Below are 24,469 nucleotides of genomic sequence, written 5' to 3' on the forward strand. Positions count from 1 at the left end.
AAATATCATGATCCGCTGCTATACGAAAACAAGCAAATGTAGGATACAATATGCATAGATTTCAGGAAAATTGAATTTCAAAGTAGGTTGACATGAGACAAGTTTTCCAAGGGAGGCAAATATGTACGCGTGCAAGAAATAAACAAAAATGAACAATCTCGGAAAATAAGAAATTTTTCCTGGGACTTTCGATTTGTGATCAAAAGTTTTATATTTATCCTATAAATAGACAATGCAATAGTTTTGTGCCATTTACTTGCACGTTTCAATCTGCATTAAATGATAAATGTGAGATTTTCTCTTTAAATCATGTTTAATTTAAACAGGATAAATTCAATGCAAAGATTGATCAAAGATTGTTTTAAAATTGACTGATAATTTGGCTTTGTTTAAATATTCTCTCAATTTATTGCTACATACATATATAGATATTAAAGAAATAGTAGTATTTTTTTATCAAAAAGAAAAGTCAGAAATCTTGTTGCTTGGTGAAATATCACGCTCCAAGAGGGGCAATAACTGTGCTTGCACCAAATGTGCGAAATTGCTGGTAGTGTAAGAAACATGTTTCAAAATGCATCGCATAGGTACTTACGCAAGCTACCATCCATCTAGATTTTGCTAAAAGCACTTGGTAGAATTTATTTTTACACGATTTTTTACAGGATATTTACAAGAGAATTTATTTTTAGACTTGATAATCTCAGTCTCTACGCAAATAAATTCCATTTTCAATTGTATTGTTTTCTGGACCAATGAATAAAACACAATGGTTGATATTAAAGTTAATCACATTATTGTTAATCACAATTTCACAAAAATTGTTCTATACCTATATATACCTATATACCTATATATATACCTATATATCACTTTTTATCACTGAAGTGAAACTGGCGTTATTTAAGTTAAATCATTCTCATTTTGATTTCACAACATCATAAATAGTCTCCGTTTGTCATATCACAATAAAATATCACAATAAAACCTAATTTGATATAACGATTTTGCAGTGATTAGAAATGAAAAATTATTCTAAAAATAGCAATAATTTATTGGAGATGGAGATGAAGTAAAATGTTCCTTTGTCTGACAGGAATTATTTTCCAAGTTTGATACTCCGTGTTGTGATATCATCGCAGGGAGATAAATTATTTCTCGTCGGCGTCATCTCGTTTGCGTTTGACGTTCTACCTTGAAGGCGGGTAACGTAGCTCAAGCCCAAGATAGTATTCCTGTATCGATCCGCACAACGCAGTGTTATGCAAATGCGAACACTTTCTCGTGAGATTCTGTCGCGCGGACGATAAATCACGGAATTTAATCAGGATGAGAGGCCGCGGAGAAATTTTGCCGATCATGCTACGCATTACGTGCGCGCATAAAACACGATCGATTAGCGTGAAAATTCCCCCCGGCACGTAATATATATCTATGAATTATCGCGAGATAAAACGGGAACGCGTAATCATGCTTTTAACGTTTTATAATTGAAGTTCTAGAGACACGGATAAAACGCTCTGGCAAATAGTTATCCGGCAAATCAAACTGAAAACAAATCTTTTTTTCGACACTTTCTGTAAATAGTCTTTGCGTAGCGAGTTTTCTTTTTTATCTATCTATTTTCGATAGCTAAACACGTGAGGAGTAATATATGTTATTTCGGTCTTTGATATTTTTATCAACGACAAGAAATAAATATTGAATCGGTAAATAAAACGCAAGCTCGATATTTTTTAAACTACAAAAATTTACTCAAGCCGACGTTTGTAAATTCTTGTAATCTTATTTTATTTTAGGAAAGATGTTGACTCGGAAAGGACATATACTATAATGACGTTATTATCTAATATTTGGTTGGCTATTATTATCTACATTTAATTTTTTATATAATATGTATTTATGAGCTACTTTAATTTTTTTTCAAATTTATTCATTCGTTTGATCAATTTTTGCTTTATGAAAAATTTAACAAAATTTTGCGATATTGAAATACACGTTATATGCCGATTGATCTAAACTTAACTCTGTATTTCATTCACGGATTTAATAATTTTGACGTAACAGAATTAACAATTTAATTAAAGACCTGAAGTCTACGGACAATAGCACTCTCTAATTATAACAGATTGAAATTTGTGTAACTAACAATATGGACGTTCACCTTGACGTTTGCTTTTCATATCAATCACGTGTTAGTCTAAAATTATGTTTGATCTCGTACCTTGTGTAAAATTTCGAACCAATTTAGATTATATTTTCTTTACTAAAAATCTCGGATATTTGTATTAACATTGACGAAACAAGTGAGAAACGAATGGGCTTAACGTGACTTGTGCTTTCTCTCTCTGTCTCTCTCTCTCTCTCTCTCTCTCTCTCTCTCTCTCTCTCTCTCTCTCTCTTTTCTGTTAAGACGATAATCCGCCTTTGATAGAGTGCATACGCCAGCTACGCTGATACTTTTGCACACAACCTTGCATGTTTACACGGCGAACGATTGGTTTATTCGCATACGGGAACCAGCACGATGAGTGAATTGAAAGTTCGTTCTGCATCTAGTTTGTTAAATGAATGGAAACGCGCACCGTTTGTATGCGCCACGCATTAAAAGTGTAAGAAAAGTAATAGGGGTTGCTGACGTACCTTTAACCATCGAGAACCGATCGTTATTGGGCTAGTGGGATATATGCCGCGAAGGAGAGTGCGCTTTCTTCGTCACTGTCGATATACGAGAATTCAATTTCTAGTGAGGCGCAACGTGGGCCGTTCCCCATTGACGCGGCCATATATTACGATATTATGCAGACAGATGTATGTACGCCTCCATAAACATATAAAAGTGCATCTCCGTTCGTTACAAATGATCGCTGCTTTTATACCTCGCACCCCATATAAAATCCGACTATTGTTACGCGAAAATATGTTGTCTTAAGTCCGTGAAAGAATTAAATAAAAAAAATATAAATATGCTAATTTACAGATAAATATATGACGAATCTACAGAATCTTTTGGAACGAGAAAAGGAAGTTTTTTAACATAAATATTTTTCTTAATTAATAATTTACTTCAATTTGTAATTTAAATAGTCTGTGTAGACACGAAAGAAAATTTTTTAAACTGATAAACAAATATGCGAGAGATAAAATCGAACGTTAGTATTAAGTTTAGAAAACGAATACTTTTTGTAAAAAAAATTGATGAATTAATACAAATATAAAAATATTATAAAACAATGTAATATGTTTTTCTATGGAGGATCTGTGTACAGCCAGATACACTATACAGATAAAGTGATCCTTTTTTGATGTATAGTTGCTCAATTACAGCGCTCAGTTTTTTTTTCAAATTGCGAAGCCAATCGTAGATAGTAACCGGGCGTTATGGAACATCGACGTTTTTGCAATAATAAAACCGCTATTGGAAACTTCGCGAAACAACTACCTCGATACTTTTCGCGCGGGAGCGATCACGCTATATCTGGAAATTCTCATGGAATTCTCATGGATGTCATTACTGGATGTGCACTCCAGTCACTATGTCTGGATATACGATCCTGAGAATATTATCAGGTCTACTATGACTCTGAGTACTCTTCCGAGTGTAATCGCATCTAAGCAAAAGTAGCTTCGCGTTGAAATTTCACCTTCCTGTACCGCATGTCGTATCCCTCGAGATGGCACAGAACCAATGTAATCAACATTATTCCGAGCCGATCCTGAATCAGCTTACAACATTAAGTCTGATTTTGTCGTTTGATTAAATAAAAATTAAATATTATACATAGATATATTTCACGATATAATTTTTATTTATAGGCATAATTATGCAAGAGAATGAATTTTGAATACAAGTTCGATAAAAATCAGTCGGTATTGCTTAAGAGGTATTTTGAATTAGTATACTAATTTCAAATGAAAATCTGCTAGTATTTCGATGAATAGCTTATTCCTTCAAATTTTTACAATTTCTCTATTTTAAATCAAGAAAAGAAATTTTGTTTTATCCATTGATAAACTTTTAATCCTCTTTCATGTTTCTATATCGCCTGTTAATCTGTAAAAAAAAAAAACAGTTTTGTCGTTTAAAATATTACCAGTTTACAAATAGTGCTGCAAAAGCCACATCTCGCAGTTTTTTTCAACATTATGAAATATCGAGGTAAATCAAAATAATCCTGTATTCTATGACATTTTATAAGATACCGTCGTAACTTCAAATTGTTATCGACACTCGGACAAAACGCCACGCGAAATCGCCCTTCCAATCGAAACACCAAAATATCTTCTCACTCCCATATCTATTTCGGTACAAGATTGATCGGCCGTTTATAAAACATGGTGATGTTCCGTCCCCTCAATTTTACAATCCACTTTTATCAGTAACGATTTTAACGGAGCATATCTCCCGCGCGGAGAAGAAATATCACGAACAGATCCGAAACGAATTATTTATACGAAATCCGAAATGTGATACCAGTCTGGCTGTCCCAGTTACGACATGTTCGACATAATTCCATTCGTCGAATATTCTTGATCGGATCACGGGAGCAGCATCGCGTGCGAGAGAGAGAGAGAGAGAGAGAAGTCGCAAAATCAAAAGTTTGGAGCACGTTGCGTCGAGATCTCAGGTCGTCATAAGGTATCTAGGGGATATTGTATTCGGAACATATTCGGGCTACGGCAAATTTTATTTAATTCCTAATATTCGCCTGCTAGCTCGATGATGCTGTCGTCGCGCGTTGCGCATATTCGCTGTTTTGCAGCAAATTACATTTTATATCGACGCACGAGGCATCCGTAGCTTTGCTTTCGCCCGAAATCATGAATACGCGCCTCTCTGCGACGAATTCGAAACGCGATATCCGACATCAATCGTGTTTTACAATCACGGTGAGATTGCACAGAATAGCGCGTGAATCTCTCATCGCCGAGTCTCTCTCTCTCTCTCTCTCTCTCTTTCTCTCTCTCTCTCTCTCTCTCTCTCTCGCTTTCGAAGAATTATGAATACGATAAATATCATTATCGTTTATTACGCGCGCGTTACAAGAAAATGTCACAAAGCGTGTAAAAAAAAATTCGAGGAATTATAGAGACTATGCGTCCTGTGTCACAAAGTAATGTTAAAATAGCCCGGTCATAGTGCATGCGTTTACATTAATTTTCGCTGAAACAACTTTTTTCGGTGTACATTGTAACCGCTGGGACCATTATACAAATCACATTGAAATTTCCATGTAGAGTACCCTTTTCCAAGTAAGTCTAGAAAAAAAATCTAAAAAAAAAAAAGTAATGAAGATACCATTAATGAAGATACCTTTGTTTATCAGATAAAATATATTGATTGCTACGTGACAAAATACAGACGAGATATGTTTCATTACCGCGCTTAATAATTCCATTTAAATCATAATTGAAGTGTACAAAATTTGTTTGCGCCTCCGTACCGCCGTACCTACCGTAATATTGACAGTATAAAATGCTAAAGAAAAAAAGCGAGGTTAGTGCATTTATTATTCTGCCTCGGAAGAGTGACGTTTCTCCCGTCTTGAAAGTTATCTCTCATAAGAAGCGATTCGTATTCATATATGCGTCGAATATGCTTGAGCGGGCGCTTCATCTTGCGAAGATCTCCTATGCGTCCATATCTAATCGAAAGACAATCCATCATATCGATCGAAGTGGATTATTCGCGAAACTCGAAACGCTCCTGTTGTCAAAGGATTATGCCTAAGCATGTTCCACGCAATGGCACATGCCATACGCACGCGACATTAAGTCAGTAATGCGAGTCTCCTAGAGCCAACCAATTCCGAATTTTATTCAAGTTGCAAATTACAGTCGATTCTGTTATTTTTAAATAACGAATTGATAAGATAATATATTATATATATTATATAATTCTTTATTTTAGCGACAGTATTTCAGTAAAAAAACTACAATGTAGAGATTTCTATGCAGAAATGATAAAATAATACTTCTTCATACATTAAACTTAACTAAATCTATATTTAAATGCAATTTTGCTATATCAGATATAAAATACGAGTATTTTTCATAAAAAAAAAAAAAAAATACGAGGAAAAGATCTCATCATTTATCCGCTGTGAGGAGACCGGCAAATCGCTCCTAGGATGTGCCTTACTTCTAAGTGGACGTTGCAATAGGATCTCGTTCCTCAGAAAACCAATTAAAGTTAGCGGCAGCTCGTGAGAAACTCTAACGTGTATGCTACAAGTTCTCGTTATTCCCATCCCTGTTCGCGTCTCTAGCGTTCAAGACCGGCCTAACTTCGCTTTAATACGTAATCGTGCTGCTGCTGCGCAGCCGAAATTCTCCACGTTGTCGAGAAGTACACCGTTCATGAACGGTGTACGTAAACCACAGCGTAGTCTCAAAAATTTACGGTCTTTTTTTTTTTTCGCGGAATAATTATAATCAATTACGAATTGCCCAACACACCCACGCGTTCGCGGAAATAGCCTGGTTAAATCCTCGCCGCAGTTTAAAAGCGTCGTTACGCGTTACGAGAGTGAGATTGACCGGTTAGCGCGAACAAATGGAAAGAAAGCGGATATAAACTTTCATCCGCGTGAGAGTAAAACGTTTAAATGTAAAATCTCTCGCACCCTTCGGGCATCCCTTCCCCCAGCGTCGCTCATAAATGGACACTCCCCGACCGATGCGACAAGATTGAAGTTGGATGGACAGACTCCGCGGGAGGCGAGAAGTGAATTTTTCTCTCGTCTAAGGGTAAATATTCATGTATTTCGAGAAGCCCCCGGGACGCGCGTCTCCCGAAGGTGCATCCCCCTTCTTTCGTGGCTCTCTCCTTTAGCTATCCACTGTGCCATCGTTCTTTCGCTATTCTCACTTAAATTCTTATTTCGACATACATCTCCCATCGTCCCGATAGCGACAAGTTATATTATCGTGTTCACATAAAAGCTTATATTTCACGTTTTATTACATTAGACATGAAGATGAAATTGAATTTAATTAATATTAAAAAAGCTAAATATGTGATTTTAATTATTGAGCAGAAATTAATATTTTATTCAAAAACGTGTCATTAACGATATGAAGTAATATCATTATTTTCCTGATAATTCGCACGTTTCAAAAATTCGAAAATCTTATATTATTCAATTAGGTGAATAAATTATATGGATAATAATTAATACAATATTGGATTAAAAAACATAATTCGATAATGCATATATGAACATTAATATATCTTTTCATTTCTCAACGAACAACATAATAATTATAATTTTGCATTAAATCAACTTCCCATCTTTTGGATTGTAGATATGAAATATATATTTTTCAAATAAAAATTTTTTAGAAATTATGTCAATCTTAAACACTTGATTCCAAAGAAATTTAGTTAATGCCGATTGCCATCGGAAAAATTACATAAAATTTTTGATAATATTTTTCCTGAAACCTGTGCATTTTATGGGATTGGAACTGTTGTTCCGTTGAACGTTGTATGAAGAGAATAAGCTCGAGACTGAGCGAAGTGAGCAAGGAGAGACAAAGGAAGGGAGAAAAGGAGCGCCGATGCGACGAGGGAATGAAAAATGCCTGGAATTATCGCGGAATTTGCATAACAGTGGAGTTCCAGACGCGCCGGTGAGCAAACTCGAGTCGATCTTTCGCGCTCTTGTATCCGTCGATCGCGATCGACATGGCTGCACTTCGCAAGTGTCTCTTCGTATTCGAATGGCGAAGACATTCGCTACGCCCGAAACGGTGGAAAGGGAAACGACAGCTCATGGCTCTTCAATAGCGCCGGCAAACTCGTATGTATCTGGAACCCGTCGATCGCTGTTACTTGAACCGTCGTTGCTTAACGTGAACAGAAAATTCGTTCGTGTATATACATCGGTGTACATAAGTACACACACACACACACACACACACACACACACACACACACACACACACACACACACACACACACACACACACACACACACACACACACACACACACACACACACACACACACACACACACACACACACACACACACACACACACACACACACACACACGTGGATTTTTGACGGCGGATATGATTTATTTGAATACAAGAAAGCTTTTGTATCGCAAAACCTATATTTATTTGCAGGATATTTATCGTGTAATTATTTCCGATTCCGATTACGATTTTGGCCGTATTTTTGGATTATCACGGATCTCGTTAAAGTGATAAACTGAATCAGCTTAATATCAGATAATTGAGCACAATTAAACAATTAAATTTTAATTTATCATTACATGTCGTTATATTCTAATTAAATCTAAACGATTGATATATACGATTTAATTATCCTAGAAATTTAAATTATTCCAATTAGATTCCAGAAAGTTTTCTGTACTTCATGGATTCTCCAATTAGAATCTATGATTTTTTTTAGGAAGCAGACAGGAGACTAGACTATCTTAATTATTCTTTAGTTTTCGTATAACTTCATAATTTGTATGGATTGTGCTTGGAAATACGATATCTAATAAAAGTAAAGTTATGCATCGAGATTAACATTCACGCATCATAAATATGTTAAACGTAAAAAAAAAGTAATAGAACGTATCTTTCTTCATCAATTAATCGACAAGCAGGATTATTAAAAGGATGGCTATTTAAATTCCATCATGTGGGTAGATATCAGATTTTTCATAGGTCGTGCATGAAAGGTTAAACTGTGCGAGTCTTCCATCGATAGCCGGTTAAGCTCTTTAAATTCCAACCAATCAGGGTACCGTCTCTCGACGGTCTAAAAATCCACAGGGCAAGGATTCGAGACACGTGGAGCATTAATTAACGTAAGAATCAATTTCCAGAATTATCGTGATGGGCAAACGATTAAGAACATATCTTATATGCATAATATGACGAAATTTAAAAGTATAATTTTATTATTTTATAAATAATAATATACGTATTATAGTATTATAAGTCCATGTTATATTGCGCGATTTAATCTCATAAAATCTAATAAAATTATTTTTAAGAGAACTGACGCAAATTTTAATAAAATGCGATTTTGATCTCTTAAAAATATCTTGGAAATTCTCGATTGATTGCGCTATTAAAAAGGATTCAAGAAAAACTTATCACTCTAATAATAAAATAGTAAGTATATTATTATAAAAGATATTTTTTTAAGAATAACGTCAAATTTATTTTGATAATAAACGCGTCATAACAAGAAAGATATAAGAAATTAAAAGAATTATAACTAAAATGTTTTTTAATGTTTAATTTCTTTTTCTTCCATATTTAGAAGTATTTCACATTTAGAAATTTTAATACTTTCGAAAATGTCAGCGATATTTTTTCCCTTCTAATTTTATTTACGTAAAGAAATACTAAGAGTTAATAAAAAGAAAAAAAAAATTAAAAAGTTAATGAATGAAAACGCGATATTGGTTTCGAGAGATTCTCTGAGGTACTTGCTTAAATCGTGACGTTGCTTTTATGTTTTGCGCTTTTCAACGTTACTTCAACAACATTTTTTACCACCAACTTTCAAAATCGTCCACATATCGGAAATTATGTCCGTAACAAAACTGCATCCCGATTCGTTCAGACAGCTTTTTAATTGGATTACCCGAGCAAACAGTTTTTGCTGGCAACTACTTCAATTAACGCAAGAACAAAAGAACTTTGACGAGGTAGAGATTGATCCGCGCTACGGATTATCAAAATAGATAATCGAGCAAACATGAGAAATCGTAATTGAATTAAATAAAATCATTTTTATACAAGCATTTTTATACAATTTTTTTGTGAATAAGGAAGAAATTTTTCTCTGTATAACCTATTTTTATTAATTATTTACAGAATACCTATCATATGCCGATTTCAGCGATTTTCTATAATTCTCTTGTTCAATTATCTTGTTAAAATTAATATATTCTTTAAAATTCTTTAAGATTTTTTTTATCTTAATGTTTATTGCTTCATTATTACTCGAAAAAATCTGAAAGCTCTTAATTAACTTACTACACCTAATATGGACCTAATAAGTCCATATGTAAAAGTGATCGCATTTATTGAAATTTAATTTTTAATACGAACCCCTTTTCTTGAGACAAGACTGGGTAATAGGAACTAAAAATTATTACATTAATTACATTCTGAAGTTTCGTAAGAGATTCTATACAATTTAAATGGAACATTGTTCCTCAAGCTTGCTACTTAGTAGGAAGTTTATTAAGCTGCTTGTTCCACTTTATTATGCGAAATATAGTAAATATCTAGTGAATGCATTTCTTTAATAAGTTTGAGTGGACGAAACACAAATTACTTCTATTACAATGCGAAATAAATTAGTAAAATTGTATGTTATACTACGCGAGCCGGAGGGATTACATTAATTTCGTGTATATATTTTATATAATATTTCATATTACATTAATTTCGAATATACATGCACGAAATGCGTTTTTAATATCTAAAAACTGGAGTCATTTTGAAATGTCGATGAATGTGAAACAGTGTTTGGATATGTCGGTTTAATCTAGCTAAGTGCCTTGCATCAGCACATGACTACAGTTACTAAACGTGCTTTAAATCCTTCATAAATGTACTGGGGAACATTTCCGGAAACATGTTGTGCCGTTTGGATAAACACCTGTTTCTATTACTTGGCGAATTTGTAGTTTATAATATCGCTTATTGCTTTCCCGCTGCCACTGTGAAACGCAGATAGGACTCCCTTCGTTACTTTTTATGCGGATGGTAATAAACACCGGTATTATCCGCAAAACAGCAGCGGCTTATCCCGCTTCCCCTAGATAATGAGAATGGATAAAACACTCCGGCCACATGCGGCCATCTTTCACTCGAATCCCGTTTTCGTTTCTCACTAAATCCACTAAATAATAAGCTCGCTGTTATTAATTCGCCTTGCATATCGCCGAGCCGCGGTCATTTCCTTTTCCGTATCGATGTCTCAATTTATCTTGTCTCCTCTCGGGAGACAACGTGAAATCCGTGTAACGTGGAAAAGAAGCTAACCCGGTTGCTAAAATATTTGTTGATAATAAGTCTCTCCGGTTGAAAAGTTAACGCTTGCCTGCGAGCAGCAGGCGTGGGCCGCGTTGCTACAAACGACCGGTGGAAAATCCCCACAGAGAATTCTCATTCTATTTCTTTCTCGATGAAAATAGTACAATCTCGGCGCTAGAATCTCATGCTAGAATTTGCCTGCGGCAAAGATGAAATTACTTAATGCACTCGATGTATGTATATCGCGTACGGCCGTATCACGTAGTACGGTTACACATATGTATGTTCCGCGAAATTCCGCTTGTTTCTGACACGTGATTTAGTTCACACTGTGCTAATATTAATTAAATTAATATAATGATATCGGACGAGTGCAGGCTCGCAAATGTCCAAGCGGGAAAATATCAACAACGTCATGATTTCGCGATACGCTCTCTATTTCCCCGACGCGCGTTCTATCTTCATCGAAGTGCGTGGCGAAGGCCGAAAATTTTCCGAGGCATCGATAAGAACCGATCGATAAAACTGGCGTCCGAATTTCAGTTCAAGGTTGAAACGGAGAACATGATCCTCTCTTTTCCCCTGATTCTTTATACGCGATGCGACGTTACGAAAATGGGGGATATTTTTCAAAATGTCTTCAACTCGAAATAATAATGCTCGCTACCCTTGATACGAAATCCATTTCAGACAAGTACACCATTTTTTATCGAGAAATAATAATTTGAAATTGATTTGTCTTATATATTGGAGCATAGCACAATACGATTGATAAATAGGTACGAATTTGTTATGTGAAATCACCCCAGGGTTATGTAAAGTATACAAATATTTGGCAAGCATATCTCTATATTTATATAAAATTATTAGACACAGTTTTCGAATGCTACATTTTCAAAAGACCGGAATTAAACAATATTTCTAGGTCTTTAATTAAAAAATTAAAGGTTTAGAAATTAGTTTCTTGAAAATATCAAATATGAATAGAGTATCGCTGCGAATTTCTCTATTGTCGAATCGACATCGGTCTAGATGTACTCATTTGTTTGGAATCATTTTTTTTCTTAAATAATCGTCTACGACAAGTGGCAGCAAAAATAGTTTCAAGTGCTCGGCACGTCGGATACCGTTTTCCAGGGTTCATTCGTCGACCGGCGTGGATGGGACTTTATCGGACGGGAGAGCAGAAAAGTCCGGCGAACGAAATAATTTCTCCGGCTGAAATTAGCGTCGGTGGGAAAAAGTTCTAGTAGATGGCTCGATAAGTTATAACATCGCAGCGAGATAGTCGTTCAAATTAACTCGCTTGTTAAGTTGACAGGATATTTAAATTACTGTACCGATGGAATTAAGTCGTCTAAAAAGCAATTGCTACTTTATCAAATCTAACGGAAGAATTTGTAAGCATCAGAATGGAAACCAATCGCTTCCCAAGCGTTGTGATTATTTACGTTTACATCGTTATTTTAAAGATTTTTAATTCTTCATATAATTTTTTTTTTACTTACTTTAATTTTACTTATCAATTTAACATAGTACTTATTTTTCTTAAAATATATAAGAGAAAGTATAAAACGCTGGATCTTAAGCGTCTATTACCTTATGCTACAGCACAATTTTATAAGCCTTTCCCGTTTGCCTTTGTAAGAGAAATTTATTCTTATAGTTCTTTATCCCCTAGGAAAAAAAAAAATATCGCTCTCGACGGTATCGATATCTCCAATATCTACCGTTTCTCATCAGTGGAAAATATCGAAGCAGAAATACGGAAAGAAAGTTGCCTGCTGTTTTTAATTAAATATCGTTTTCCCACGAAATCGTTAGGATCCTGCAATAAGTCGACTAGCAAAGTTATTTTATCTCCTCGGCATTCCCAAACGGAACTACGGAAAGAAAATCATTTGTCGCTTGGAACGTGTCGGGCGGTTTTATATATAAAACTTGCAATAGTTCGCGCTGTGATACTCCCGCGAACTTTACTTACTCTCCCCGAGCGACTAAAACTTTGATACGTTGCGCTTGCTTCGCCAGATATAAAATATTTAATTGAAAGTAACTCTGCTTTTTCAATATCAACGGTTAGTTTTAATTGAAATCAATACGTATCCAGTTTCATCAAATCCACTAGTAGATTAAAATAAACTTATTCGTTGTCATTCTATCTTCGTTCCGTACGTATGAATCGTCTCACCATAACAAAAATAGATAGAATAAAATTGCCAAAAAACATGGCAATTATATGAAATTAAATTATCTTATTTTTTATTTTGTATTTTATTTTAAAACAGGATTAATAATATTCTTAAGTTTCCTGAAACATGATTGGTAGTCGCCAATTATATCATTTTATTTTTATTCTATGCTCCAGATAACTGTATGAATCGTCGCCACAAAATAGACAAAATAAAAATAAATAGAAAGCGGAGTGATTATAATGAAATTAATCTCATTTTTTTATTTCTTACTTTATTTTAAAATGATACTTTATTTTAAAATGGGGTTTATAATACTCTTAAGTTTCCTGAAATATGATTGGTAGTCTCTCTTTGTTCTGTGCGCCAGATACAATGAATCGTATGAATCGTCTCGCTATAGACAAAAAATAGACAAAAATAACAAAAAGCAGAGCAATTATAATTAAATTAAATTTCTTTCTTTTATTTTATTTGTTTCTCTATTTTAAAATACGATTATTCATAAATCTCTTGAACGTGATTAACACTCGCCAATTATATTACAACACGCTTTTTAATGCTCGAAAAAAGATAAACGCTGCGAAAAACGTCCTTGTTTTCATCTCGCGATTTAGCATTACTAATGGTCCCTATTTGATACGCAGCAAATATCGCAATTATGAATGGCAAAGGATGAGGAGGAGGAATGTTCAGCGATGGGATAATCGGGATGAAATAACGGTTAGATAAGTTTATAAGCCGATCACAGCCGTCCTCGGTGGCGGGGACCATTCAAGCTCAAGTTTCGCCTCTAGTTAGTGGAGTGGATAAAGTCGTTGCGCGTAAGGAGTGCCGGTGGATAATTAAAATAACCAAGGTTGGATTAATTAAACGCGCCATTAGGTACGTTTTCACCTAGCCTTGCCGTCTATAGGGACAGATCTCCGCTAAAGCGAAAGAACGCTCCTCTAGCGTGGCATGCCATGATATTTTACCGCTTCATTTCCGCTTGACCGTTTTACATTAATTGTCTTTTCCTTGCTTAGTGAAATAAGACAGCAGGCCGGGATAGCGCGTCTTAAAATAGAGAGCGATGGAAGGCATTAAATATGTTGCCACGTTAAAACATCAAAAGCGATCCAGAGATATAGCTGGCGGCTATAGAAACTGGAAGCACAGCGAGTCTCGTGTGGCCCATTATGAGACCGAGAAAGTAAGAAAGAGGGAAAGAAAGAAGGAAAGAAGGATTCTAGAAGTCATTATTTGCAAGCGTGTGCAGTGTTGCGTCACATCGACTACGTGCGTAATTTTCTTTCTTTAATCCGCATAAATTTGCATATTATTATCAAAGTTCATAAAGTTACGGAATACCGACATTTTATTTTAAATAAAGGATAATCTCTTTCTTTCTTAAGTTTCTTTAATATAGACGAGTGAAGCGTCTGAATGTTAATTACGAAAAATGTCAGTTATCAGCAAAAAATTGAAGTAAATGAATTTACAGACACAAACGTGACAACAAAGGAGTTTCTTTTTTCCAAAAATCACCACTAATTATCCGTAAAAATCGAGATCGAGCAGTATTGAAAAACGTCCGTGCAAATTGCATAAATATAAAGCAGCTTAAATTCTTCTCCACATCTTCGTTAGCCTTACGCTTAATTAAAGTTCAAATACATTTTTCGCATATTTTACCGGCGCGGCACAGCCATAAGCGGATTTAACGAATTCGCTACTCGAGTATCGAGCGAGTTTCGCACGGTGAGAGCGTGGAGAATCCGAATAACGAGAAATCGCATGATTTCTCATTAATTATCTAAGTGGTCCTTCCGCGACCGATAATTACCCCAGACGCGCCGGTGGAAAAAGAAACCGGCGAGAAGTATAGGAGAAAAGGACGGAAAAGAAATCGATTATCTGTCAGCGGAAACGAGCGGCAAGAGCAAAAGAAGAAAATAAAAGGCAACGCTTTTACTGTGCGCCTGTGGCGAGTAAACCGATGATGTAAAATATCTTACGGCGCGGTCGAACTTTTCGCATTGGTCTCTCGTACGTGCGAGCTCTGACAAGCGAGTTACACGGAGTTTATGCTAGTTGGACGACCTCAAATTCAGCATCATCCCACATTCAAAAGCGCGAATATTCAGGTACGACAGTTCCAAACATTAAGTACAAGAACTATCGTGTTCGCGCGAGTGCCGTTCTATACCGACGTTACCGGGTTTTATTCAATCAGGCATTCGCGTAGCTTTCGCACAGTCTCCTAAGGAGATATCGGTTGTAACTCTCATTGCGCAATAATACGCGCAGGCTTATTCACAAAATAGATTCTTCTTCAACGCAACGCAATATTTACAATATCCAAGTCTAATAATTTCTCCATTTTCTTTTATAAATATTTTTGCTAATAAGAAAGTGAAATTTTTTAAATGAATTCTCTGTATACTGTATATTAGAAGCCTCACAAACAAACAAAGTCAATTTTCCAATTGCGTGTTGTACGAAATCACCGTTTATCAACTTTCGTATCAAAAATTAGATAAAATGTTATAAAATTCCAATTTCATGTTTTTTATCGCGCTCTACGTCCGTGCGTCTGCATATTCGTTGTCGCTACACGAACACAGTAGCTACGATCGCATCGATCTCAATCAAGGTGCTAAATGCATTACGGCTGCTCTGAATCAGCGTACTAATCCGATACTGCATTGTTCGTACTATAATGCAGTAGATGCGGGGTATCACAGTCGACCAAGCAGCAATACGTACATCGCGTTTATTCCCCCTCGTCAAGTAAGATATTGAAATTTTTCTCGAGTAACTTGAGAATAATCCGTATTCCATTATTATTGATTATATTGGGCTGGCTATATATGCGATTTTAAAAATTTAAAAAAAAATCAATTTATTTAATTTACATATGCATATTTGTAAAATTGTTAACAACAGGCCTAATTGGTATTTAGCTATAAATGTTTCTGCGGAAGGAATATTTATTCGCACAGTTTATAAATTTTTCTTAAATGTTGGAAAAAAATATGTGAAGGAGAATACTCGGAACTTTTCCCAGCAAAATAGAGAAAAGTTGGGATGTAAAATGTAATACACTGAACGTACTACGTGTTTTTAGCAGTTACGAATATGAACTCGGAGAGTTTCCTTGTTAATTCTACTAGCTATTTTTATTTTAGCGAATGAAGAAAACTCTTTTTAATGTCAACAGGAATATTATTTTTTTATAGTTGTAACTTGTAACTTTGGAATTGTGGAAATACGATAATTAGCTAGAAGTGATCGTCATTCAATGAAGACGATGACACATCAAAACGGTAGAAATTGGAGTGAGAGCTTAAGTATAATCAAACGGTCGCGCAAAAACCGATAATTTCTCCTGCGATTCGCTCCTTTAATTACCTTTTTAATTTTGGGACGCTAGAACAGCTCTTATCGCGGGCGTCGGAAAAAGTGTGACGTCCTCTAAGAGGAAAATTTGCGCCATTATGGGCTGGTATTACTTCTTACTTGGCGTTAATGGGAAAATTCAGATAATGCGACATGTCCGCAGAGATAATTAAGTTTTAAGAATCGCTATAAAAGCGAAGAACACGTGCTCGTAATCTTGTGTATGCGCGCCCGCATGCTTGATAGTCAACGTAAGTACTTAGAAGCCGCGAAATTAATAAAACAATCGCTCGAAAATTATGAAGGCGAGAATTTAACTCGCGGTTAATACGAGATTCAGCCATGGGTTTGTTTTCCGGTATGTTCCATCACAAAGAAGTTACCTAAATTATTTCGTATATTAAAATCTGCGGCATAATATTTCTAAACTCGATTTGTAAAACTCGATCGAATAATAGTAATGATAGTAATAATGATTCATATTATTTATAATTATATAAAGTATAACGTTTATTAATTTGAAATAGAATTTTGTAACAATTGCCATTCATATATGAATATCATTTTTAACTATTTTTTAATAAATTATCGAAAATGCTTTTATCCACGGTTATGGTTTAATAAGATTCGTAATTCTTAAATATCTTAAATCGTAATTCATAAATGTCGCAAACGAGCAATTTGCTTTTCGTTTATCGGCGTCATCTAATCTGCATCCTACGTCGAAAGCATTATACCATATCGTTATTTTATACAGGTGTTCCGTGATAACCCAGTTGTGCGCGCTATGACGTCATAAAGCTGGCCGATAAATGATACCGGCAGCGAGAATACGAACGGACAGTGGCGCTCTGAATAAAACGAGATAATGCCCTCAATATGAAGCATCGACCGGAAAGTTGCAGCACGTGCCGATTTAGTCGTAGAAAACTGTTGTAATTCCATGGGAAGTGGTACTTTGTTACTTTCACTTCTCCGAAATCCAACGCCCTTCGCGTTTTGGACGAAACACGCGTTTACTAATTAACTAACTAATTAATTAGTGCAATTAGGGTAGGTAAATCTCGTTTTCCACGAAAATGAACGTCCGTCGAAAGTCGCGTGTCCGACCGGATCTAAAAATCGGGCTCGAATCTTCCCGAATTTTATGAATTTCGCGTCGCTGCGATTCGACATTGTACACATCGAAAGATAAAAGAAAAAAACAACAGAATTGTTCCTCTATCCTTAGAAAAAAAAACGCGTTACGTCAGAGATCAATAAGGATGATGTCGCGATGATATTTATTGGCGCGACGAATTGCCAGCGAGGTGCATGCATAAATTCGCCGGGTCTGATAAAAAGCGGAACGCGCGAGAATAGTAGACGTGAGGGGAGGAGAGAGAGAGAGAGAGAGAGAGAGAGAAAGAGAGAGAGAGAGAGAGAGAAGGGGCAGGAATCGTCGAGGGAAGTTGAAAAAAAGTATCGGCAAAAAAAGAGGATCTCGGAGGCGCGTCGAGATCGCGAGATATTCCGCACTGCATAATCCACAATAAATTTCAATGGATGCCAAAACACTTCCATCCCATTTTCTTCCGCCGTTCGACTTATCATACGCCCGAATATCCACGTCGAAGTTATGCCAGCCGATCTATCTTCTCGCGATCCACGAAAACGGCAGCTTTGACCGCGGATGGAAGGCACGTTGCGGTTTTCCTCATCCACAAAACGGTGAGATATATTTCCGAAATATTCGGTCAGTTTACCCAGGTGATCTAGCTTTTTCAATAATGTAAGAACCTATAATGTAAGAATCTTACTTATTACAATAATTTTCATGTCAATATATGGTATATAATTAAGATATAAATTAGAAAAATAAGTGTTCGATTTCTTGAGTGAAATAAAAAAGGAAATAATAAAGAGAAGAAAATTTGGAAAAGAAAAATTTTTTATATATATATATATATATATAAATTAAGAACGATAAACATCGATTTTGAATGTCGATGAATAAGATGTAAATTAGAAAAATGAGCGCTCGATTTTGTCAAATGAAATAAAAAAAGAAAGAGGAAAATTATTTCTTTGTACACATATAAAAGTTAGAAAAAATAAAGAGTGATTTTGAATAAATATGCGTGAAAAAAAGATCACAAGATTGTTTCGAATCGGATAATAGTTAGGCGTCAATGCGAGATCTGCAGTCTATTTGGAATGCGCGCAATGTGTTGTATGTCACAAATATTTTTTCATACAGACATTTTCATTCCACTCGCGACTTGCTGATCTCGACATCTGTCACAATTCAGATAAATGCATTTTGCGCGAAATTATCACATTCGACTTTGCCCGTTGACGAAACGTTAATTTGCGCGAAGGGCCGGACGATATTGATTTGTTTAATAACTTCGCACACGTACACCCCTGTGCGTTGCATCGATGACGCGTTGATTAAAGCTGTTGCGTAATTATTTTGCTATCTGGTGTTTGACGTTCGCGCTTAACAGAAGACACATGACGAATTTAATATCGTACGTTCGTACGCGCGCAATACAACGAATCGCCGTCAATTATCGTCATCTTTCGAAACGATCGACATGAAACACAATCCCAATTTCAATAAGCGAGCAGGAAATTAATTTACATGTAATACATGTATAATCAAATGATACTGGTGATACAGTGACGGTATGTGAGAGAATAAATGTATTAACATTTAATAATAATAATAAAGTGGAGTGCGCTGTGTCCTTTGAAATGTAACTGTTGTGCATTGCGTGGTAAACCGCTAACCAAAAATTTGTACTAATTTCATAATTGGCCGGCGTTATGTAATGCTCATAATACGCCATTAAATTAATTGATGATTTTGCGTATTTGTGACAGACGTTTCATTTTTTAACGGATAATTTAAGAAATTCACTGAATATTATATTGCATTATCGAGAGATTGATGGCATAGCTTAAACAGCATTGATGTGCTAATCAAGTGTTCTATTTAATCAGTATCTGTTAATTTCTACTAATTATACGATCGTGTAGTTTAAAGCTTCCGACCGTTTACGTTTCCATAGTCGTACAATTTTCTTTAATGTCGCCTTTAACTTGCCTTCTCAGCAAAGAATGAGCGCTACTTGTAATTGCCGGAAATGTTAATCCAATCCATTTCCGATCTACAAGCACGTACATTGCAGGCATGAGAAGAGGGAGAAGATATCAGCTATCGGCCATTAAGCGACACTTAATGCCTCCGAGAATGTCGTAACTGTAAAGGTGTTTTTTTTCTTCTGATCGGTAATGATTACTCTAATCATCGTGCTCTCTTTTGACATCTTCCTGTACACACACGCACGCACGCACGCACGCACGCACGCACATAAACAATTGTCTAGCTTTACTCAAGTAATTAATTATTAAAGAGAAGGAAAATCCCCGTTGAGAAGAGAATTAATATCTTGTGATATTCCAGTAACTATTGTTTAACCAAGCAAGACTAATCACGCTTCTTATTATTATTATTATTATTATTATTATTATTATTATTATTATTACAGATTTTGCGCATTGCGTCATATCTCGGATGTGTTTACTTGTTTTATTATTCATTGAATCGGCTATTTTATATTATTTTACATTATTTTGTCATCATGATGAATCCATAGAGAGGTAGAGAGAGCGGGGGGGGGGGAGAGAGAGAGAGAGAGGGAGGGAGAATTTTCACGCAATACATAATTACAGGTATACTAATCTTTACTAAGCTACAACACGTATATATTAATCATTGATGTTAAATGTCATGCGATATCAAACTTAACGGCGCAGATGAGCAACATAGGAAACGATATGCATAACTGAACGATATCATTCATTAAACATTAAATGTTTTGCGGTGTTGATAGGATAACAGAATTACGCAATTGAGAGGAATTTGAGAGTTTGGAGAGTTTTTTTTTTTACAACGATACTTCTCCGTTTGTGAAAAGCGCGAGTATTTGCAAAGAGTAATACGAAATACCTTTGTCAATAAAGTACGTCTGATGATAAAATGGCGGTTCGTGGTTGCTTTCGAGTTGCTCTCAATCAAGTTTCGTTTTCCACCTGAATCACCGATTGCATCCCCACGCCACTTTTGCTTCTTTGAACGCGAAGTTAATAAGCAGCCGTTCGATTTCGTTTCCCCCAAAGCAGGTTTTCGCGCGAAAGAGAGCGTCGTGTCGATATTGAGCAAAATTAGTTTACCGTCGTCATTTACTTGCAATTTATAAGAAAATTTCTTCCGATACTCCGTAGATCACCGTGAAAAACAATACAAGAGTTTCGAACTGCATGGAAGAGTAATAATAATTTTCCGCGTTACCGAGTAAGCTTCAAAAGTTCGTTGAACTAAGCGCGAATCCTATCTAAATCAGGTGAATTGATATTTAACCGACCTATAATCGACCGATGTTTCCCCCTATGTTTCGATACACACGTTTGATTGTTTTGCAATAACTTTGAGGATATCGCTTTGAGAAACATTGCTGCCTCGCCTGGGTTACTACCCTAGACGCCATCAACTCACTCAAACACACGACTCGGATAATTGCATTAGATCATTTTCGTTTTGCAAACGCAAACATCGAGGGAGGTGCGCCGGGCATCAAACGAGGGTTAATTCCATCCCTCTCGGCTTCGATTAAACGAATTGCGAGAGCCGGACGTTTCGAGTGCGCGAGATCGATCTTTCCGCGATGTTAAAGGGCATAGCTCCCTTCGCGCGCGCCGCGCTTAACTCGGCAAGAACGGCAGGAACAGCAGCCGCGCGCGGACCGCGCCACTCTCGAAACGGCAGCATCCTCTTGGCCCGAAAATGACCGCTCCTCACCCTGGACCACGTCCTTCCCCTCTGCCACCCCTTCCTTCTCTTCCTCCTCCTACCCCTGCCTCCCTCACCCCTCGTCCATTCCTCCTCTCTCTCTCTCTCTCTCTCTCTCTCTCTCTCTCTCTCTCTCTCTCTCTCTCTCTCTCCTTTGTGGTCTCGGAGAGTAACTTGACGTAACTACGTACTACATATACAATACACATACCTATTATTCTTGTTTCCACACGGCATCCACTCTCATCTCGTCACTCGCAGCTCGCGATGTGCCGAAGTGATGGCGATGACACATTGCCGGGACACATATCGCGAGATTTGTTCCCCGCGACGTCGTGGAGATCGTTGTCGTGCGGGGCGAGGGGGGGGGGGGGGGGGTATCAGATCATCGACAATCTGGGAATCGACACCTCGACTTCGTCGTCACAATCGTCGACACTTCTTTTTTTTTTCACCGGCGATTTGCGCGCCGTGTTTCGGCAACGTAACGACGTCACGACGACACGCCGGCACACTCGCGAGAAAATCTCCGCGATTCCGACTCACAGAAACGGAATACCGCTCTCATCGACGCACTTGTATATAAAGTACACGCTCGATCGGTTCGAACGAGAAACTCGCAAACGGATCGGCTCGATCTGGACGTCTTCGTACGTTCGTCCTTTCTTGAACGATTGATTGGCAATCGGCAATCGCGCGTTTCCCCCCAATTCTTCAGCGGAATTGGTAGTTCCGACTTGCTGTTTGCCGTTGCGGAATTGTCAGGTCTCCACGTGACTCGCGGAGCCGACTCTCTCGTTACATTGTCGGATGGACAAAGCGACGCGATCAAACGACCAGCGCTGTTCAGGCTCGTAACGCTTAATGAGTCGCGATTACGCGCGTCCCCGTATGTACGGTATCGGACAGGCGAAAGCCGGAACTTGAGGCGTGAGATGCACCGGCAATCGAATTGTCCCGATCAATTGTTTGCGGCGGTTCGCTTAATGCCATGCACGTGCCGACACGCACGGCGTTACTCGGCGCCGCCTGAGAGATCGAGCGATCGATCGATCGATCGGTTATCGATCGCCACTGGAAACCGCTTCGTTTTTCCGATTTATCATTTTACTCTCATGCATAATTTGACGCAGCAGAGACTCGAGGTTGCGTTCTCGGATGAGGAAGATCTTTCGTGTCCTTCTGTCCTGCGCAAATCTCTCGGAAGTTAAATTATTTGTCGCTTCACCAATTTCATACGTAAACGCTCATCTTCGTTTCGAGTCCGTCGAGTTTAATCATCTTAATTCGCGATAGTGCGATGCACGCGCGATGACGTCCGATCACGCAATCGACTTTATCGGCGAGATATTTTGAACCTATGCGCTCGTCTCGTAGGTATTCCGGATGTTTGGTCGCTTAATTAAATTCTCCGGCGAATATCGTGCGCCCTTCGTCTGTAGACACTCGACGGCGCGTTATTGACTGCGATGCCTTCTTCCGATCGGCAGTTCTCTTTCTGGGATGCCTCGTAAAATGCGTAGTTTTTATCGCACAACATATTTTATGCCCGGACAATCGCGGCTGCTGGCACAGTTTTCCGGACTCTCTTTCACGAAGTGCTAATTCCACACGATTCAATCACTGGATCCATCCTCGTGAGTATCCTCGATCTCTCGCCTTTCTCTCGCGCTTCTCGAATTTTCGCCTGCCTGCGTCACCATAAAGATATCCCCTTTAAAATTAACCGCGGTCTTGGATAAACGTGAAAATAATATGCGTTTAACGGTGACATCGATATCCCATAACGCTCGGCAAAATCCCAAATCCACCTTAACATCCGTGTTTACGGTCAGAATTGCGTCAAGATCAACGGTTGCACGTCGTGGCTAAATTTATATATGTATATTCGTCGCTCGACGCGAATCGCATACTTGGCGTGACAACAGTAGGTTTTAATCAGCCATTAGGGCTAGTGGCAATCGCTCGATGACCGCATCGCCGTCGACACATACGGGTCGACACCACGGTGTTCCATCCGCATGAACCACGTTTACGCAATGGCATTCGCGACCCACCAGTAAACACTCACACTAACATGGCGCACAAAATTTTTAGCATCCCTCAAGTTCACGGCTCGTCGCTGCCTTTGACACTACAAACTTTTCCTCGATATCTCATAGATCTCGCTATTACGCTTCTCATTCTATCTGCAAATTATCATCACCACGTCGTCGACGTCACCGTACTCCACTTCTCGATCGAGTACACGCGTGCACGCGACGTCTCAGTTAAAAACACCGGCAACGTTCACGCATGCGAATGCAAATCTCTGGAGGATTCTTCAGCCGGTCGAGCAACATCACCGAGTCCCATCGCGATTGACGAGAGAATCGCTCTAATCGCGTATTAAGATTTCCCAAAACTGTTCCTCTTTTCAGCTACCACCGTGGATTACCCTCGCCGATCAACCCTCGTGCCTTCAATGGCATCCGACAATGAACGGCGATCAGCCGTCACGTTAAGACGAATGATACGCGCACGTAGCCTCTACTGCCGCCTTCGTCGTCGAAATGTCATCGTCGTCGTTGACGAGGGTTGAAACACTCGAACGTGCCGCGCGTTCACCACGTTGTTTCACATCCCACGATGGCCATCGATGTCATCGACGTCGTTGTCGTTGCCGACGACGTCTCGTCAGCAGCACCGTCTCTACGCCACGTCCACGTCCACGTCGGATGTACACGCTGCCGGGTACGGAGGCGACTTGCGTGTCCAGGTCCACGTCCACGTCTACGTCCACGTCACTCTCGCCCGATCGGTCGCCCGGTCGTCGATTCGCGCGCGTGCGAGGCGACGTGTCACGCTGCTGAAATTCCGGAGTGGAATATGGGTTAAAACGTCGCCGCCGCGAAACGCGCGCCGCAACGCGGACACCCGGGAGCGTCGGACAGAGACGAAGAGAATGAGAAACGGAGAGAGATAGAGGAGAAGGAGAGAGGGAGAGAGAGTGGTTCGCCGGTTTCTCCTCCTTCGTTGCCCGGGGAGCGGCTA

At 38.0% G+C, this 24,469-nt stretch overlaps 1 protein-coding gene across 9 annotated transcripts in view; it reads right to left on the reverse strand.

The window, feature by feature from the left end:
* LOC105431733 (cyclic nucleotide-gated channel alpha-3) overlaps positions 1-24,465 on the reverse strand; it is a 162,127-nt gene extending 137,662 nt beyond the window's left edge. For 6 of the 9 annotated variants that reach the window (XM_089075210.1, XM_089075212.1, XM_089075209.1 and 3 more), the window contains exon 1: positions 21,648-24,463. The gene's annotated coding sequence lies outside the window, so the exon portion shown is untranslated. Of the gene's footprint in view, positions 1-21,647 lie in introns of all 9 variants that reach the window. The other 3 variants (XM_089075208.1, XM_089075206.1, XM_089075213.1) reach the window with 2 other exon arrangements.
* Positions 24,466-24,469: the final 4 nt, after the last annotated feature.

The sequence above is a fragment of the Pogonomyrmex barbatus genome, unplaced genomic scaffold (assembly GCF_055798465.1).
Source record: "Pogonomyrmex barbatus isolate J1 unplaced genomic scaffold, ASM5579846v1 scaffold18, whole genome shotgun sequence".
Lineage (NCBI taxonomy): Eukaryota > Metazoa > Arthropoda > Insecta > Hymenoptera > Formicidae > Pogonomyrmex > Pogonomyrmex barbatus.